Here is a 22,117-nt window from a genome sequence, read left to right as displayed (position 1 = left end):
AATCTCCATACTGTTTTCCATAGTGGCTGCACCAGTTTGCACTCCCACCAGCAGTGTATGAGAGTTCCCTTCTCTCCACAACCTCTCCAACACATGTTGTTTCCTGTCTTGTTAATTATAGCCATTCTGGTGGGCGTGAGGTGATATCTCATTGTAGTTTTGATTTGCATTTCCCTGATACTTAGTGATTTTGAACATCTTTTCATGTGTCTGTTGGCCATCTGTATATCTTCTTTGGAGAAATGTCTGTTCAGGTCTTTTGCCCATTTTTTAATTGGGTTGGTATTTTTTTTGTTGTTGAGATGCATGAGTTCTTTATATATTTTGGAGATTAAGCCCTTATCAGATGTATGGTTTGCAAATATCTTCTCCCAATTGTTAGGTTGTCTTTTCGTTTTGTTGATGGTTTCCTTTGCTGTGCAGAAGCTTTTAGTTTGATGTAGTCCCATTTGTTTATTTTTTCTATTGTTTCTCTTGCCCGGTCAGATGTGGTGTTTGAAAAGATGTTGCTAAGACTGATGTCGAAGAGCGTACTGCCTATGTTTTCTTCTAGAACTTTCACAGTTTCAGGTCTTACATTCAAGTCTTTAATCCATTTGGAGTTAATTTTTGTGTATGGTGTAAGGTAAGAGTCTACTTTCATTTTTTGCATATGGCTATCCAGTTTTCCCAACACCATTTGTTGAAGAGACTTTCTTTTCCCCATTGTATGTTCTTGGCTCCTTTGTCAAAGATTAGCTGTCCATAGATGTGTGGGTTTATTTCTGGGCTTTCGATTCTATTCCATTGATCTGTGTGTCTGTTTTTGTGCCAGTACCATGCTGTTTTGGTTACTATAGCTTTGTAGTATATTTTGAAATCAGGAGTGTGATACCTCCAGCTTTGTTCTTTTTCTCAGGATTCCTTTAGCTATTCGGGTCTTTTGTTGTTCCATATAAATTTTAGGATTCTTTGTTCTATTTCTGTGAAAAATGTTGTTGGAACTTTGATAGGGATTGCATTGAATCTATAGATGGCTTTAGGAAGTATGGACATCTTAACTATGTTAATTCTTCCAATCCAAGAGCACGGAATATCTTTCCATTTCTTTGTGTCTTCTTCAATTTCTTTCAGCAATGTTTTATAGTTTTCAGTGTACAGATCTTTCACCTCTTTGGTTAAGTTTATTCCTAGGTATTTTATTCTTTTTGTTGCAATTGTAAATGGGATGGTATTCTTAATTTCTCTTTCTGCTACTTCGTTGTTAGTGTACAGAAATGCAACTGATTTTTGTATGTTGATTTTGTATCCTGCCACTTTACCATATTCGTTTATTACTTCTAAAAGTTTTCTGGTGGATTCTTTAGGGTTTTCTATATATAAAATCATGTCATCTGCAAATAGTGACAGTTTCACTTCTTCCTTTCCAATTTGGATCCCTTTTATTTCTTTCTCTTGCCTGATTGCTCTGGCTAGGACTTCCAATACTATGTTAAATAGGAGTGGTGACAGTGGGCATCCTTGTCTGGTTCCTGTTCTTAGAGGGATAGCTTTCAGTTTTTCACCATTGAGGATGATATTAGCTGTGGGTTTCTCATATATGCTCTTTATTATGTTGAGGTACTTTCCTTCTATACCCATTTTATTCAGAGTTTTTATCATAAATGGATGTTTGATCTTGTCAAATGCTTTCTCTGCATCTATTGAGATGATCATGTGATTTTTGTTCTTCATTTTATTAATGTGGTGTATTACGTTGATTGATTTGCGAATGTTAAACCATCCCTGCATACCTGGAATAAATCCCACTTGATCATGGTGTATAATCTTTTTAACATATTGTTGTATGCGATTTGCTAGTATTTTGTTGAGGATTTTCGCATCGATGTTCATCAGTGATATTGGCCTGTAATTTTCTTTTTTTGTGTTGTCCTTGTCTGGTTTTGGTATCAGGGTAATGTCAGCTTCGTAGAATGAGTTGGGGAGCTTCCCCCCCTCCTCAATTTTTTGGAAGAGTTTGAGAAGGATAGGTATTAAGTCTTCTTTGAATGTTTGGTAGAATTCACCAGGGCAGCCGTCTGGTCCTGGACTTTTATTTTTGGGGAGGTTTGGGATTACTGTTTCGATCCCCTGACTTGTGATTGGTCTATTCAAACTCTCCACTTCTTCTTGATCCAGTTTTGGAAGGTTGTATGATTCTAAGAATTTATCCATTTCTTCCAGATTGTCGAATTGGTTGGCATATAGCTTTTCATAGTATTCTCTTATAATCTTTTGTATTTCTGAGGTGTCTGTTGCAACCTCTCCTCTTTCATTTCTGATTTTCCTTATTTGTGCCTTCTCTCTTTTTCTTGGTGAGTCTAGCTAAAGCTTTGTCAATTTTATTGATCTTTTCAAAGAACCAGCTCTTGGTTTTATTAATTTTTCTATGGTTTTTTGGTTTTATTTCTGCTCTGATTTTTATTATTTCCCTTCTTCTACTGATTTTGGGCTTTGTTTGTTCTTCTTTTCCAGTTCCTTTAGGTGCATTGTTAGATTGTTTATTTGAGATTTTTCTTGTTTGTTGAGATAGGCCTGTATTGCTATAAACTTCCCTCTTAGAACCGCTTTTGCTGTATCCCATAAGTTCTGGCATGTCGTATTTTCATTTTCATTTGTCTCCAGGTATTTTTGATTTCTTCTTTGATTTCTTCGTTAACCTGGTCGTTGTTCAGTAGCATTTTGTTTAATCTCCACGTATTTGTGGCTTTTCTGATTTTCTTCCTATAGTTGATTTCTAGTTTCACACCATTGTGGTCAGAAAAGATGCTTGGAATTATTTCAATCTTCTTAAATTTATGGACACTTGTTTTGTGGCCTAATATGTGATCAATCCTGGAGAATGTTCCATGTGCATTTGAAAAAAACGTGTATTCTTGGGTTTTTGGATGGAATGCTCTCTATAGATCTACTAGTTCCATCTGTTCTAGTGTGTCGTTTAAGGCCAATGTTTCCTTACTGATCTTCTGTTTGGATGATCTATCCGTTGGTGTAACTGGAGTGTTCAAGTCCCCTACTATTATTGTGTTACTGTCTATTTCTGTTTTTATGTCTGTTAATAATTGCCTTATATATTTAGGTGCACCTACATTGGGTGCCTAGATATTTACAAGTGGTATAACCTCTTGTTGGATTTTTCCCTTGATCATTATGTAATGCCCTTGTCTCTTTTTACAGTTTTTGTTATAAAGTCTATTTTGTCTGATATGAGTATTGCTACCCCAGCTTTCTTTTCATTTCCATTTGCGTGGAGTATCTTTTTCCATCCCTTCACTTTCAGTTTGCGAGTATCTTTAGGTCTGAAGTGTGTCTCTTGTATGCAACATGTATATGGGTCTTGTTTTTATATCCAATCACCCACTCTGTGCCTTTTAATTGGAGCATTTAGTCCATTGACGTTTAAAGTAGCTATTGATAAGTATGTACTTACTGCCATTTTTTAACTTTTTTTTTTTTTTCCTCAGTGTTTTAGTAGTCCTTCTCTGTTCCTTACTACTTCTATACAGAATTGATGGTCACTTTAGTTTGACCTCTGTCTAAAGCTGTACTCTTTAACTCCCCTCCTCCCTCCTTTTATGTTTTTGATATCATATCTAACCTCTTTTTTGTGCATTTGTATCCATTACGTTCTAATCGTGGAAATAGATAATTTTTCCTATTTGTGGTCTTCTCTTTTCCCCTTAAATCAGTCCCTTTAACATTTCTTGTAACACTGGTTTCTTGGTGACAAACTCCTTTAATTTTTGCTTATCTGGGAAAATTTTGATCTCTCCTTCCATTTTGAACGATAACCTTGCCGGGTAGAGTATTCTTGGCTGTAAGTTTTTTCCTTTTAGCACTTTAAATATATCATGCCATTCTCTTCTAGCCTGTAAGGTTTCTGCTGAGAAGTCAGCTGATAGCCTTATGGGGTTTCCTTTGTATGTAACTTGACATTCTCTTGTGGCTTTTAGGATTCTCTCTTTATCTTTAATTCTGGACATTTTGATTATGATGTGTCTTGGTGTGGGCCTCTTTGGGTTTATCTTGTTTGGGGCTCTCTGTGCCTCCTGTACCTGGATGTCTGTTTCCTTCCTTAGGTTAGGGAAGTTTTCATCTATTATTTCTTGAAATAGATTCTCTGCCCCCTTGTCTCGCTCTTCTCCTTCTGGGACACCTATAACACGGATGTTAGTGCGCTTGATGTTGTCCCAGAGGTCCCTTAGACTGTCCTCACTCTTTTTAATTCTTTTCTCTTTTACCTGTTCACCTTGGGTAATTTCTTCTAGTCTTTCTTCCAGCTCACAGATCCGTTCTTCTGTATCCTCTACTCTGCTTTTGAGTCCCTCTAATGAGTTTTTCATTTCCAGTATTGTATTCTTCATTTCTGATTGGTTCTTTTTTATATCTTCCATTTCTTTGTTGACATTCTCACTGAGTTCATCTATTCTTCTCCCCAGATCCGTGAGCATCCTTAACACTCTTAGTTTGAACTCTCTGTCGGGTAGGTTGCTCATTTCTGTTTCACTAAGTTCCTTTTCTGGGGTTTTGTCCTGTTCCCTTACTTGGAATGTATTCTTTTGCCTCTTCATTTTGCCTCTTTCCCTGTGCTTGTGTCTACGTATTAGGTAGGTCAGCTACGTCTCCTGCTCTTGGATAGGTGACCTTATGTAAGTGATGGCTTAGTAGGCTTCCAGTGTGCTTCCCTCAGTTCTCAATGTTCCAGGGGTGACCCCTGTGTGGGCTACGTGTATCCTTCTGCTGTGGCCTGTTTGCTCTCCCTGTAGGTGCCCAGGGAGGCTGAGTTATGCTCCTGGGCAGCTGTTGTAATGCTCAGCTGCTTGTAGTTGTTGTGGGCCCCCCAGTCTCTTTATCAGCTGTGGGGAGCCCCAGCACAGTTGGCTGCAAGTTCTAATACCACATTTGTGTTGCAGTATTTCTTTTAAGTGAGTAGGCCCCCACCGTGGCAGGTTGTTAGGCTCAGGGCCTTACAATTGCTGTAAGCCTCTAGCCTGTTTAGGTCTCTTGTCAGCTCTCTGAGGATTGCAGCTGGGTGGGGCTGGCCTCAGGCACAGGAGCACCCAATTTTTTCAGGTTTTGGAAGGTGGAGCAAACCTCCTATGTGGGTCTTTGAGAAGTACAAGTCTTCTGTGGCTGAGAAGCCCTGCCGCCCACAGGTCCACACACACAGTCAACACAGTCCTGCCCGTGTGAGCGCCCCGACCTCCCCAAGTGGACCCAGTCTCTCCCCGGCGGGAGCCCCACACACTCTGCCACCGCCCCACACTCTCCACCCGCTCCTAGTGCACACCCTGCCCTGCTCAAGTCAGCTCAGTTGCCAGGCTGCAGAGAATCCAGTCACCAATCTATGCAGGCCCACACGTTGCCTGAGGGCTTGTTGTTGGGTGGGGCTAGTCTCTAGGGTGGGCTGCCTGCCCTGGCTGAGCTGGATTAAATCTGTGCTCTAGTGGGTGGAGCAGACCCTGGGCTAGCAGGCCTCAGGGAGAACTCCAATGGCGTCTGTGTCAGCATGCTCACACCAGGCCACAACAATGGCCGCCGCCAATGTCCCAGTCCCTGGAGAGGTCTCACCCCTCACCGAGATGCACTCAGGGCCTATTAGGTGAGTCTCTTGTCACCGAAGCACTGTGCACCTTTCTTTCTGGTGATTTTAGGATGCTTTCTGGAACGGGTGAGTTTGTGCGCGGGCCCTTTAAGAGCCAGTTTTAGTTTCTTTGTGAACCGGGTTTTCTGGGGGTGCTACCCAATGCTTTAGTAGCAGGCACAGTCAGATATTATGCCGCTGGTGTCGATTGTGCTGGGTCCACAAAATGCCCACAGCGGGGGCGCTCCCCGACTCAGGGCCCCGCGCCTCCAGGGAGGCTGCGTACCTGTGCGCTGCTCCCGGCGGCCGTGAAGCTGGCGGCTTGTGAAGGCGGCGTTTTTCCTCTCCAGAAGGGAGTCTCTGCCTCTTCTACCCCAGTTAGGATTGTCCGTTGTTGCAGGAGTTCCTCTTATCCAGTTTTCAGTTCTGTCTCAGGGGTAATTTTTCCACGAGTAGTTGTAAATTGGCTGTGTCCACGGGAGGAAGTGAGTTCAGAGTCTGCCTACGCCGCCATCTTGACTCCCTACTCAGAATTTATTCTTTGATTAGGTATGGTGGTTCACAACAGACTGATGCGTTTATGACATAGTTGTGATTTGAGAGCATTTTTCTGAGTATTACCTTTAATTTCACCCATTTGTTCCCCTTGTGATGCTCTCTTCATTCTCAGGTTGAAATTTCCTGTTTCCAAGGCACCAATGGTGTACTACACAGTGTGCCAGAAAAAAATGTTGGAATTTTGTAAGCTTGGGTATCACATATGGCTCAACACTAGACGAAGGCAGCTACATGGAGCAAATGCTCAATTCTGTGCCAGAAAATGCTCTTTTTACTTCACTGGGACTTTCAAAGAACAAATGCCATCTGTGTGAAATAAAATGCTATTGAAGGATTTAATAGAATTACTCATAATGGTTATATCTTAATGATCATGTTGAATTGATCTGTTTCGAAATTTATTCAGGATTAAAACATCCTGCTAGACTATTGTTGCTGCTGCCGTGTCTCCAGATTTTTCTTCATGTGGCTATTACTTTTGATATGACAATAGGAACAATATCATAAACAGAAGGGTGAAAATGCTTGTGAGAGTCTCAGAGAAAGAAGAGCAGTGAGTAGCATTGTGGCATCAAGGCTTAAGACAGAGACAGCAGGGAGTTGAAGCAGAGAGAAAAAAGAATCCCGAAGAGTACGGGTCGGCAGTAGAGATCACAGTGTTAAGGGATAATTTAGGGCAGGAGGGTAAAATTTTGTTCTGAACAAGATGCATGTTCTGAACTCAGGGCTGAGGCCACCATTGTTTTGTAAAAAGTTTTCTTTTTAATTTTCCAAGTCATATTTAATTTCATCATTCATCCTGTGATTCATTCAGCGTATATTTAACATGTGTTTGTTATATCACTCAGGTCTGTTTTAGACATTAGCGATATATTGTCAAAACAAAATATTTTCAAAAATATCTTCCTTCATAGAGTTTTCATTCTGGTCTGTAAAATTGGTATGTGATAGAACAGGTTGCCATGAGTACTAATATGATGCATGCAAAATACTTAGCAAAGAGCAAAACAGATAAATATTAATCTCTAAATAAGTGTAATGTTATTTTTGGAGAATGATGCCATTAGTGCTATATCAGAAAGCTGAAAACTCAAATATGAAAACCACTTGCAAAAGCTTACCATTTAATATTTAAAAAAAATTTTTTTAATTGAAGTTAAAGTTTACATACAGTAAAACATCATATAACTCTTAAGTCTCTATTAAGATGAGTTTTGGCACATGTATACACCATGCAACTAATCACGAAATCAGGATATAGAAAATTTCTATCACTAGAGAGTTTCTCTATGACTCCTTTCTGTCAAACTCTTCTCTGCATAGGCAATCTTTGTTTTTATCTCTATTCCATTGATTAATCTGGCCTATTCCTTAACCTCATAAAAATGGCATCATATAGTATGCACGCTTTTGTCTTTTGCTTCTTATGTTCCCTATAATATTATCGAGATCCACCCATGTTGTTGATGTATCCATAGTTCATTGCTGTGTGAACTATAGTATTACATTTTTTGAATATATTACAATTTATCCACTATCTTGTTAATATACATTTGGTAGTTTCCAGTCTTTGGTTAGTATATAAAGCTCTCTAAGCTAAGAAAGTGATAGCAAGCATCAGGCTTTGGGGGCAGAATTGTTGGCAGGATGCACTGAGTTTTTATCATAAAGGGAGGTGATATTTAAGTGGAAACCTCCTGATTTTCCTTTCTTTTTATTTTTTCTTTTCTTCCCTTCTTTACCCTTCCTCTTTTTTCACTTTCACTCCCCTCACCTGCTCTTTGGATTGTCTTCTCTTTTCCGTTCATTCCTTGCTTCTTTCTCTCCTCTCTCTTTCTCTCTCCATTCTACATTCCCTCTCTACTTCTCTCTCCCTAACCATACCTCCTTCAGAAATGCTTATTAATCATATATAATGCAAAAGGCACAAAGAATTCACAGACAAATACTATATTTTAAGTTTCATATTGGCATAGCCAATATTCATATTAAGAATCTGGCAAAGTGCTCCTAAATATATGGTCAAAGCATAAATTAAAAAATAAATGTTCCCTTCATCTCAGTTTCTTTTTCCTTCTTTTCAATAAACATTTATCAAATGTCTTCCAGGTGTCAGGCACTGTTCCATGGCACTGATATCTCAATCAAATGGGAAAGGCAAGGATATAAAAAGAGAATTATAAACTAAATTTTGAATATTTACTAGGAGGACTAAATAATAATAAGGAATCTAGAAGAATCTTTACAGATATAAAAAAAGAGGGAAAGAAGGGACCAGAATTCATACAGAACCTCAACTGGATTCTTTGTTTTTTTTTTAGCTCATTTAATCTTCACCACTCCCTGAAGTAATTACTGTTACCCTCACTTTAGATGTGAGAAAAAGAGACTCCAAGATTAATTTACTCTGTTCAATGAGAATTCACATTCATCAAATGTCAAAGACTACTTCCTTACACTACTTTGTGTTTAGAAGGCTCAGTACAAATTTATATCAGAAGCTAATGATGATGATCATATCTACAACAACGATAATAACAATAATAATACTAATGCGAAAGAAGGAGGAAGACTGGAACAACAACGCGTGCGAGAAGATCAAGAACAAGATTTGCTAACAGGTATAGCACACACCAAATGGCAGTTCTAAGTATTAAATACAGTAAATCATTTAATTCTTACAATCCTACAATAATGTAGCATGTAGGATGAAAGGTGATAAAATTAGGATATGTCCAGTTTTGGAAAAAAATTAATGATAAGTACTTCAATTTTTGTCCCCCCGGAATGAAGAATTAATGAACATTTACAACTTATCAAACTCACCAGCAAATATTTAAAAATAACCTTTATATAGAATACAAGAAAACACGTGTATGGTAAGAATCACATTATTCAAGTTAATAAAGTCTATTCTCAATGGATACTTAAAAAAAATTGAACTATCTAAAATCAAATCAATGATGAAATCCATTCTAGGCTTTTCCTACAAATCTTATAATTGACCAAGATGACATAGTGTTTCCCTGAGCTTGACTAAACTTTTGGAAAGGCTTCTTTGTACCTCTAGGCCCTGATGTCCCTCTCTCTCCTACCCCTACAGAATCCAGATGGCCTAGAGAGCCTCTCTTTTCTTAGAGAATTTGCTTTAGAAAACTTGTAATTGTAAATCCTTTCTTTGCCTCCTCGAGATATAAATCTCTTTTAAAAGCCTCTTCCCAAGTTTACACTCCAGGATTGTTTTTCTCAAGGACCTGGGAGGCATCCCTTTGAAATGTAATCATCAAGGAGACAGGCTCCCATCTCCCAGCCTCTGGGAAGGTAGGAACATAATGAACTTCAGCGGACCAGAGGCTAACTCTAAATTGTACAACTACCTTTCTCATGAAGATATGAGAAAGTTCACTTTGTCTTTGGGTAGGGCCAATCAGCAAACACAGATGGTCTTTATCCCTGTAGCACAGCTTTTAAAACTCTCTGGTGTTTTGTTTCAGCAGCATTGAGTTCAGACTGCATTCTGAACTCTATCTTCCACTGTAATAGCCTAGAATGAAGTCTTTCTTACCTATTTAACTTTGTCCAGTGCAATTTTTGCTTTGACATAATTTATAATCCCCTAAACTCCGAAGATAGTGACATTTTGGAGAGTAAGCCACGGGATTCAATTTAATCCAAAAATTCCAAATTCCGACAATTTACCTAATGCTCTTAAGTAGCAGATTGATTATCCCAAAACGAGATCAATTTAAGTAGCTAGTAAGAGGCTATGTAAGTATAAAATAAGCTTGATAAGGACCTATAAATTCATTATTTGCTTCTTTAACAATTTATATATTAGCTTCAAAAATGACTTTCAATTTTTCACTCGTATGGACCTTTCTAATCTAACTCTTGCATTAAAATATGACATTACATTTTTCCAATGAGAGTATTACTATCAGTATGCATAAGAACCCTGCGATAATAGGTTTTTATTAGACCCTACCTATAATTGAAGAAAATACGCTTAACAAAGCTGATGACATTCTGTACATATAATTCTTAGATGAGCTCATATTTCATATTCATCAACATTGTGCAATATTAACAACATTTATATTATTTTTTCTTTGACTACAGATAGTATTTAATGACAGTTACAAGAATTATACTACTTAAAAATTACATTGTGTTAAAGTCAGATATCCTGCAGGAAAAAAAATCTGTAAAGTATAGTAACGATAATTCTACATTGTGATTTATCATTCGTAATACCATCAAAGCCATAATTTTATCGGTTTTCTTTAGCCTTTGAAATTATTTTCTTCTAAAGAAAATATGAATAGAAGGATTTCACAAATTTTGACACACTTTTTCCTATGATTCTTATATTTAGCTCTAAATTGCAATAATTTTAGCAACTTTCACATTCTTAACATGCTTAGCATCAGCATCAGGTTTTAGAACACATGAAATTCTTCCCAATAACATGTTTAATTAATTTATCCAATCTTAAACAAACCAATCTTTATTTCTCAGCTTGATTATAATAAAAACGGTCTATATTTTTCCACCTTCCTGTGGATTCAAGAAGATTCAAAAGCAAGACTAGACATTAGCAAGGGAGAGAGCCATGAGAATAAGAAATTTAGCTTAGCACAAATGAGAAGAAGGTGAATTTTCCTCTTCACTGTTCCATAACCTACAAGTTCTCGGTTCTCTATCCCATAGACACCAAAGATGAAGGTGAGAAAGAACTTTATTATTCTATAAACAACAAAAAAATCCTCTTGGGTAAAAGTTTTGAAATATCATCTCTGTGCTTAAGATAGAAAGTCTAATACTCTCACTCATCTGCCTTCTCTCTTGCCTCTTAATAATTATAAAGATAATGGTTCTGTTATTCACTCAAAGATGAAGCCTGAAAACTTAGGCTCAACTTTCTCACTTTCCTTTTTCTTGAAATCCTTTTTGCTCTCCACTTTATCTACCTAGCCCATTAATCACCATCTCCTATCAATTTCAGAATACTGTATTTGAATCAAGGATTTTATACACAGATAAATATACTCAGGATAAGTATGGTAGGCAATTGGTTTAACTTAGGTGTCTCTACTTTTCTTCAAATGGATATTTTCTAATGAAGTTGTGATGTTACTCTTTACCTTTAATATGAGTTCCTTTTAAATGTTTGGATTCCCCTTGGGGCAAACACTGACTTGCAGGTACAATGTTCAGCAATCCTCCTTAGTGCTTTCTCTGACAGCTCTGTGCAGAACCGCAGTAAACAGAATTGTGAGTCATAAATCAGTTAGCTATAAAGAACTATGAAGTGAGATGTCAGCCTCTGTCTTGTTTCCCAATGTTGGCAGCTTTCCTATCCTGAGACCAACATCATCTAACATTCACCCATAAGCCCTGCTCTAGTCCAGGTCCAGGAACACTCCAGACCTTGATCCTCATGGATTTCTTAAGTTCTAGCCGACTAGCTTCTAACTAGGAATCAATAAAGTTACCTAGAAGCCCTCGTGAGCTATTTTCAATATTTCAAAATACATAATGTGCAATTATCATTTATCTATAAAGCCTCATTTACCTGTAGGCTAAATAGTGTCAAATGTCTTTGCATTTAATTGAAATTATATCAGTTGTGTGTACTTCCATATTACCTCAGACTTTACTCTAGAGGAATACTAATTTTGGTTTTGGATGTTTACTTGATGACCTTGTCTCTCTCAGGATAATAGTGTTAAATCTGGCTCGTTCATTTGACAGATAGTTGATAAATAATTAATATAGTCCAGATCTTGTACTGGACCCTGGGGATAAAGAAAACAGATTTCATGTTGCTTTCAGTCTGCACCTAATCTGATTGGAGAGGGAGGTGATCCAACAATATGACACAAAGTGATGAGTATATCAACAGTTCTTTTAGAACATAGAGAATAGACAGCTAACTCAGAATGAGCAGAGACTGGGAGTAACATACGGCAATATGCCTCTTTGCTTCCATTTGTCTTTGAAGGAAAGAGTCTTGTAGCTATTTCTGATCTCAACTTGGCCTTCTTGTCTTTAATTGTGCATCTCTTCAATGCCTTTCCTACTCCTTCGACTGGTTTTTTTTGCTATTCATATCCTCCCTCCAGAGGAGTTGTTCCAGACAAGAGTTTTTTCTCCTCTTACGTGACTTTACCCTATTTTTGCACCTATTGAAAAGTAGTCCTGTCGATGTGATCTCAGCTATTTTCTTTGTCTACCAAGGTAGAATCCTTTCAGAGATTATCCCCAGATGTATGTTTGGTCTCTGAACTTTTGGGCTACTGTGTGGCTTAGGAGTTAATAGTCCAAGTACCTTTTCAGAGGTTTGGTCTTCTCAGAAGAGGAAAAAATCTTGTTACCTCCTAACATTTCTATCAAAGAAAGACACTGACTGCCTTCCTAAATTCAAAGATTGTAGTTCCAGGGTTCTCATTCCTTTATGTCCAGTATGGTTGTGAGAAAAATAGAAGGAAGAATAGCCATCCCATTTCCATATCCACCAAATCGTCCTTTTCTAATAAGTATAGGTTTTCCTCTAACTAAATAACATTTCATCAAACTATATATGAAACATCCCTACAAACATTCTAATCTACTCCACCCAAAGGTAGTGGGTATTATATTAAATTTCTCATAAAATACTTCTTTTATTGTCACAGTTTTTGGATACAGAGCATATATATCTTTGAATAAAACAGAATCATTCAAAAGTAAATATAGCCAATCTGATAGGAGAAAAAAAATCACTGTGACATTATGCAGAACCCAAGATAAAAAAAGCGAGAGAACAGCAAAAATTTTAATAATTACATGTTTATTGAATTTTACTTTAACCACCTAATTGATATTTCATTATCAATTCATATTGCAGATAGTTATATGACAGCTTCAAATAGTTACCAAAAAAGAAAGATAAAGAAAGGCACTTATTGCTTGTTAGTGAGATTATTGTTTTTATAAGTTGCAAGAAAAGTTCCTTTCATGGACTGTGTCTTTGAAAGTAAGCATTAAATAGTGTGTTCTGTGGATTCAGCTTGACATGGTTCCCCATGGACTTCAGGGCATGACATCTCCTTTATTAGCTCAATAGCTAAACTCCTGGAACATTAGCTTTGTGTGCTGGAGGATGAGAGAATTCGTGGCTGGAGGATATCTTTCTAATTTACTTGAGATTTCCTGATAACTTTGCCTTTCTGGTTTTTGGCATCAGTGATCTAAACCAACAGATCAATTGGGGACAGAAACATGCACTCGTCAAGTTCTTTCCAAAAGTGAGTCTGAGATCTAATGCTGCTTCCCAAGAACTGCTGTTGCTTTTCCTATTCAAGGCCACCCCTTTGGGAATCATTGCAATAGACTGACTGGTTCACAGATATGGAGCAAAATGACTGTGCAGTGGTAAAGTCATGGTGGTACCATACAGTAAGTCAAGAAAATAAATACCTCTTTTGGCATTTAATAAAATAGTTTTAAACCTCATAGTGAATAGAAATAGTGGATAGGGGCTGGCCCCGTGGCATAGGGGTTAAGTGTGCACGCTCCGCAGCTGGCGGCCCGGGTTTGGATCCTGGGCATGCACCGATGCACGCGTGTCAGGCCATGCTGTGGAGGCATCCCATATAAAGTGGAGGAAGATAGGCACAGATGTTAGCCCGGGGCCAGTCTTCCTCAGTAAAAAAGAGGAGGATTGGCACGGATGTTAGCTCAGGGCTGATCTTCCTCCAAAAAAAAAAAAAAAGAAAAGAAATAGTGGATAATACCACACTGTGTTCTTTCCCTGTTATATGTAATAGTTATGTCATTCTCCAAACTTAAAAGAATAATCACCATCATAAAAGTTTATGTTTAATGGTTTCTAGCACAGATTGATTAAAAGAAGCTAAGATATCAATCTGAAAATTCATTGAGACACTAGCCATTTTTTATTTAAAACTATATGCACCAATACTCATATATTCCATACACATGTTGGATTGCATGGTATGTGTTTAACAAGGGTTTTTGCCCATCCAAACCAAAGTTAAAAGTGAAGGAGACAGACCCATTGAAGCAATTTGAAAATGAGAAAAATAAGATTATGCGGAGATAGAAAAAGAAAAATTTTAGAGCAAGTTTCCATTTTATCCATCTCTATGTGACCACTAAAGTCAAATCCCCATCACCCCTTTACTAGACAACTCTAAGTGGTCTCCCTGCTTCCGTTATGTGCCCATGTAATGCATTTCCCACCTGGGGGTCTGAGTTGTCTTTGTGAAAATCAATCAGGTTATGTTACATCCCTCCTTAAGTTACCATTGCTTTCCATAGAGTATCCCACTCCTCTATTGGCTCCCCGGCTCTACAGCCTCTTCTCTTGGCCCCATCTCTATAATCTCGTCTCTGATTACTCCTCCAATTACTCTCTATAATCCAGATAAACTGAATTTCTCTCTGTTTCTTTAACTCTCCTAGCTCACTCTCACTTCTGTGTCTTAGCATCTCTTGTATCCTTTGCATAGACCCTTTTTCTTCTGGATTGTTTGTCATTCTCTGTTCAGATCAAATCACCAAAGACGCCTTCCCCTCCTGACCCTCATATAGGTCTCCTATGCTAATCAGTTTCTATCACATTATCCTGTTTTATTTTCTTCAGAATATTTGTCACTATATTATTTTTATTTGTAGTCTATCTCTACTCACCTTTCGAAAGTTTTATGACGGTTCATTGCGTTATTCCCAAAGTCTAGAGCAATAGTTGAAACATAGCATATGCACAATGACAAGTTGCTGAATGATAAATGTAAGCTTCTTTCATTTGGACCCAATGGTCTTATTCTAAAAGTTAGGTCAAATTGCATCATATCAGTTACTTGTAGATTCTATTCTCAGGTTCTGTGACATCAAAGAGTCTTCATGACTTACGTCTATTTCCCAATCCTGGAAGAACTCCACACTAGATTTTGAATTATGTGATGGGGATAATTGTCTATGAGAATGCTATGACTTATAAGATGCCCCTATAATGCATTTGGGAATAAGTTAGGGTATAAATATAATATTTAAAATTAAAAGTAATCCATAGACATATGGATAGCATCCCTGTCATCTCTTTCCAACAAGCTGTGCATTTTATATGTGTAAGTTTATATGACTTAATTCTAGGTTATTTTTTTTTAATCAATTTCTGGCCCTTTCTATAGTTGTATCATCATGAAAACAGCAAGATCCTTCAATAACAAATGGAATATCTTTATATCCTCCATTTTGTTCAACAGTGTATACATACACACACATACACACACCTGAGAACAGTATTTGCAATAAACTTAGCTCATTTGAGATTGTTATTGTATGTAAATTTGTGATAAACAATGTATATAATTGAGAAATCAGTATTCTCAAAGAAACTCTGTTCTAGGCATAATCCACAGTATAAAAACCAAAAATATAAGCTCTCTGAGATAGGAAAACAAGAGATCAAAAATACGTCTTCTTTTTAAAAGAGATTCAGCTCTAATTTAAGGAAACTATAACGTAGATCATACAGAATTGAAAGTATATTTAAAAGTCAAGTGTGGTGCTTTAAATGTATCCCTTTGTGCAGATAAGAAAACCAAATTTACAAGCTTTTAAACTAGACAATGAGCTTTGGTTAACCGAAAATCAAATTGAAACAAAGTTCTCAAGTAAGACTGAATTTAATTATACTCTGTTCTCCATCACAAGTGACAGATTTTTTTATTATATTTTCCTGACATTGAATGAAATAAAAAAAAAAGTCTCATTGTCGCATTGTTTTATTGCAAAGCCTCTTTCTATCCATCTAAATTATACCTTTATATTTATATGGAAGTCAAAGTTTGAATAACATGTTTGAGTTAATTATAGAACACCATAAAAGAAATCTCAGCTAGCTAGGGGATGAATTGTACTTAATTTTAATCTCTTCAGAAATAGTTAAATCCAAAATGAACTTTTAAGATTTTGGAATTTTATTATCATTATTATTCCTCTATTACCTCCTAGTTTTTGTTGTCATTGCTTTTTCTTTTCTAAAATCCATACACACTACAGGGGAGATTTGTATTTTTGAACAGGCTATTTCAATTTGTACTCTCCTTTGTGCAGATGTTAACATGAAACTGAAATAAAATAAAAGTGCTTCTAATAATTTCTCATTCTAAATATAACATATAATTCTAAATATCAATTTACTATGCAAATTTGTAGGTACTCACTGAATTAAATACCCATTGAATTAAATTTTGGTGGTGGGAGGGAGAAAAAAGAAACAAAACAAAACTGACTGCATGTCATAATGGGTCTATATAATTTTATAATATGCAATATTTTACCTATAGCTACTAGAGATAGAATACCATCATATAAGGAATGCACAGTCTGTTGGCAGAAAGAAGAGAGGTGTTTATGATATAATATAAGCACTATGATAGGAACAAATTTAAAGTTTGTACATGGAAGGCTTCTTGGAATTTAAATTGATGCTTAAAAAATTGTGGCAGCCCAGTGGTGTAGTTGTTGAGTTCGCGTGCTCTGCTTCGGTGGCCCCAGGGTTCAGAGGATCGCAGGTTTGGATCCCAGGCACGGACTTATGCACCACTTAACAGGCCTTGCTGTGACAGGCATTCCACGTATAAAATGGAGGAAGATGAGCACAGATATTAGCTCAGGGCCAATCTGCCTCAGTAAAAAGAGGAGGATTGGCAACAGGTGTTAGCTCAGGGCTAATCTTCCTCACCCAAAAGGAAAATAATAATAATAATAATTAAAAGTTATATAGTTCTCATATCAGAACAACAGAATTTTCAAAGACCTTGGATGTGAGACGTATTTGAAGAGTAAGAAAAAATTCTGTATGGCTAGAATGCAGCATATGAAGAGAGGTCCCTGGCAATCTGTGTTTACTGGCAAGGAACTCTGTATCAACTCCTTTGCTCATTTCCCTTCCTTCCTAACACCTGGAAATAACTCAATTCTGATAAAAAGTTATATCTCTATCTCTGTAAGTCTCCAATATTTCCTCTCTCTCCTCTCAGTCTCACCTGATCCTTGTTTCTTATTTCACTGAGAAAATAGCAGAAATCAGATGAGAACTTTTATTTTCCTGCCCTCTACCCTCAACCAAATCTCAAAATCTATCAACCTACCTACATACTCAACCACACATCTGTCTTTCCTCCTGTTGAAGTCAAGGAATCAGGTGCCTAAGACCAACTCCTCTACTTCATGGTCTGGGTTTCATCCCCTTTCTGGACATCTGGACTCCTGGACATCTACTTTGCAGTTAGCTTCACTCTTTCTCTCCAGGGTTGTTGGTTTTTTTATTTTTTCCTCTCTACTGTAATGTTCACATCAGAATATAGATATTATGTAATGTCGCTCACCTCAGAAGGAACCTCGTCTGACTCTGCAATCCACTCTAGTGTTCCATTTCTCTGCCCTTATTTGTAGAAACACACACACACACAAACACATTCTCTGAAGGGTGCTCTATATTCATTATCTCACTTAGTCTTCTCCCACTCTTTTTAAACTCCCACCCAAAAAGCTTTGTTCCCATTACTTTACAGAAAATTCTCTTGTCAACGCCATTAATTGCCTCCAGATTGCCAAATCCAATAGTCTTTTTTTTCCAGTCCCTGATAAACTCCTCAGCTTCTGATACATTTGATCACTATCTCCTTCTTATTTTCTTTACTCAGCAACAAAGACGTCATCCTCTTTCTCTTCCTCTCTCAGTGAACACGTTTTAGTCTCTTTTTCTTGTTCTTCCTCATGTTTTTCAGCCTCCAAATAATGGAGTGGCCTAGTACTGAGTCTTCAACTAGAGTCTGTATCTACATACCACATCTACACTTCAAGCACCTCACATCACCTCCTTTACTACAATCTCAGTCCAAGCCACCATCACCTCTCACCTGGTTTGCTGCTTTAGCCTCTCTTTTCACTACATCCCCAAGGGTCTCCTTCTATTTTAGCATGTGCCTACTTGAAGGCATTTGGTTTCTGTTCCTGGAATATTCTTAGCTGGGTGTTCGGATATCACTTCTTTCACATCTCTGATCAAAAGTCACCATGTCAGAGAGATCTTGGTTCAACATACTACCTAAAATAGCCATTCTCTCCCCTTATCCTGCTTTGTTTTCTTTCTAGAACTTGTCATGACCTGATGTCATTATTCATTTGTTGTTTTCCACCGATATTCACTAGAATGCAGAGCAGCACAAGAGCAGTCTTTGTTTTGTTTTCTGCTATATTCCCAGAGCTTGGAACTCTGCCTAGGACAGACTGCCACTGAGAAATTATTAAATTATTATCCAAGTCTCATAAAATGGGATCCAGGGGAGGGGAAGATGATCTGGTACTCCAAAAGAGGTGGGGAAAAAGAGAAAATAAAACTGAGAGTGAAACAGCCTTTTCACATAGTTGAGTTTAGTGTGTTGGTATTCTAATGAAGTATTCAAAAATTCATAGTTCTTTCTTAGAAACTATGTTGGATTTTCCTATTTGTCTTTTGCTAAACTGAGTTTTCTTCAACTGCAGCAGAGATGGCAGATGGGACCTTTCTATTTCTGAAAATAAACATATTCTTGATGGTTAAGTGTTTTAGGCATAAAATGTAACCTCTTCAATACCTATTTCCCTAAATCCCCATCCTTCCCCCAATACACACACATACTCACACACAAACACACAATCCCTCACAATCCCAACACTCTGACATACACCCAACATAAATGTCTGAAAATGTTGTGAATCACTTGATGACAAGGTTCAAGCACTCATATTAAATCTCTTGCGTCATTACCATCACCAGACAGGCCTTGCTTCCTTTGTATTATAAGAAAGGGTCAGTTGCTTAACTTCAGTGGGTTTTAAAACAAGTCAAATTATTTCAGATCTTACATTTAAAAATTAATATTTGAGGCAGCAAATTCAGTTTTAATATTCAATAAATACTGAAAACTAAATCCATCTTTGTAGGCCCAAACAAGTTTGCCACTAACATGCAATGCGGATGGGAGTTCAAACAAGGGATCCAAGAGATATATCTATGGCATAGTTTTTTTTTTTTTTTAGGTAGAAGGTTGACTGCCTGGCAGTAGTCATTTTCCTACCATCAATCAAAAAAATGAATTTATACTGTGTATCATGAATCTGTTCCAAATGTTCATTTTTAGAATTTCAAAACCATATGTACTCAGGAATCATCCTTTAAGACTGGGAATAATAGGGTGGAGAGACAAATAAACAGAAATGAGATGCAGAAGTGGTCAGAGCGTATATTATCTGGACCAGGGTAGTTTTGACTACATTCAGTGGTTTCTTTTAAAGACATAATACAAGCAGGTCCATGCACATTTTTTAAATGAGAAAAACAATCTAACTACAGTACAGAAATTTGCGGAAATAGAAAAAAATACATTAATTTCAAATAATGACATAAACATTCTTATTGTTTTAGGATAATTAATTGCAAATTTTCTTTTTTTTCCATGCATTTTAAAAACATATAACTTATGTTTCCTCTTATCATGCCAATGTCAGGATAATATATCAAAATACCTTTCTCTGGATCACACTTACCTACTCATTTTAGGACCTCTAGTCTCTTCAAATCTCCTCCCATCTTTGTTTTATTTTCCCCAGGAAATGTCTCAAATGTATTTATGAAATTGTCTTCTTGCTTCCATTTGGTTTCTATCATTTTCTTCCTCACCAGTATTGGCTCATAATTTTGATCCCTTCTGAGACTGCCTGTGCCAGTGTTCTTTCCATTCTCATGGCTTCTGAAGCCTGCCTCAGGCACTAATAAAGTTGAGATGCTGCTGTGATGTCCTCTCGATATACCTCTCCCAGGGACAATTCCCTCTCACAGCTCAGAGAGAGTCTATTTCATATTCCAATGAGCACCAATAGTAACTCTAAGTGGAAACGTAATGTCCTGGTCATCACCACTGCTACCACACTCTTCTAAATGTGAAGGTGTTCTCTCAATGCCTCATTAGAGGATTTTCTGATACTCCTGCTTTATGGTAGCATCTTTCCATTTGGACTCGGGCACAAGTTTCTTCAGGATAGAGTAGTTGATATTTCAAGGAACTTAGCCCCTCACATAAATAAATTCTTGATAGATCTGGTATGGCAGTTCTACTGTCATGTATCAGGTTGCAGTATTTTAATGTGTATAGAATAGATTTTCAAATTTAGGTGCTTGCTAAAGATAGTTAAGATCATAGTATCATAAGCAATGTTTTTACTTAGCATTACATAATTAGCATCTTTCATGAGTCTCCATTTGAATGTAACATTTTAATAGTCAATATATGTATTTGAGAGGATTCAGTGCAAAGATAGGGGTATCTGATCCAAAGAATTCTCTCTCCTGATGTAGAAATATTACTTCATGCATATGGTAGGAGAAAGGAGTAACATAATAAATATTTTGGTGTTAGCATTCTGTAATGGAATTAAACAATGTAGTAGTACAGCTAGAAACACAAGCCAGAATTTTCCCCATCTTAGTATTAGACTAGAACTTCATGTTCCAAGTTTCTGACTCATGACTAATATTCCCCATTTACCTCTCTCTTCAAGTACAATAACATGTTGTTTCAGTAGATCTGGCCCACGATTTCCTTGTACAGCCTGTTCACTTCAACAAACATTTATTGGACTACATTCTGCATCAAGTACTGTGTTAGATGTTAAGGGTACAAAGGATGAACAAGACATGGTCCCTGCTCTGAGCCACATGGCTCCAATTTTCTCTGGAAACTGCACATCCACATCCATCACTTCTATCTACTGACTTTCCTGCAGATAAGGAAAAAGAAATCTAAGAGAAAGGAGAATAAAACCAAAGAGAATCAATTAAATATTCCTCAGGGATGCTCTCGTGAATAGAAACAACAGGAAGATCAAACAACATCAGAAGTCTAACATGTTACCTGAGTGCACTGCTGTTCTATCTATACATCATTTTAAGATGCCTTTTTATATCTATTTTATATCAAATCTAAAATGCACACAATAAGAGCCTTTTATAAAAATATTTCCTTCAACCAATGGAATAAATATCTTTGGCTTGAACTAACAAGAGGCCTTTGAACCCCCAAAGAGAGTTTCTAGAGCTTTCAATTAATCAGTGGAAGCATTTAAAGTCAATTTTGCCAGGGAGGGGGTGGCAAGAGTAATCTCTCATTCACAGGATTCGTCTGCACTCAATAGAGTAAAAACTATTATTCCCCAAATTTTGTCTCTGAAACAGAAGGAATAAGGATTTGTATTTTTGAAATAGATTCCTTATGCCAATAAATCCTGATCTTTTCTCCTTATGTATGTAAGAATCCTATTTAAAACCACAAAAGAACATCTAGTCAGCAAGGAACAGTTAAATGTATGTCATTACAATACTTATAAATTCACCACAGCTAGGAGAATTAATTCTTAAGATCAGCAAAGTCAAACTAAACAAACAGAGCCTGTCAACTGACTAACTCCTCAGGGAACCAGTCTCCATTAGCTAGTGAATGTTATCAGGGATTATCAAAGCCATTGTCAAGAAAATGTGAACTTGTGGCTTCTTATGTCTAGAGAGATCATGAAATGTATGCAAATTGCAAAGAGAAAATAGTTAGCTTGATGCTTTTCTTAATTTTGCTTTGTACTATAACCGGTATTATCTATACATTAATGAGCAACCTGAATATTAATGACCATAAACGTTCAAATACATTGGAAAGCAAATGAATAATAAAGTTATAGATAATGAATAATTAATTATATTATAGTTGTACCCTCTCATACAATAATATAGGTACATGTGTTCACAAAATACAACATAGATGACTTTAAAAATGCACATTTCTTAAAACATGAATTGCAAGACTGATGCTTAAAAACATATTACTTATATCAATACAATAAATAATATAT

Source organism: Ceratotherium simum, chromosome 25 (genome assembly GCF_057802395.1).
Source record: "Ceratotherium simum simum isolate JZ-2026a chromosome 25, ASM5780239v1, whole genome shotgun sequence".
Classification (NCBI taxonomy): domain Eukaryota; kingdom Metazoa; phylum Chordata; class Mammalia; order Perissodactyla; family Rhinocerotidae; genus Ceratotherium; species Ceratotherium simum.
The sequence above is the reverse complement of the archived record's forward strand: the minus strand, read 5'-3'. Positions refer to the sequence as shown.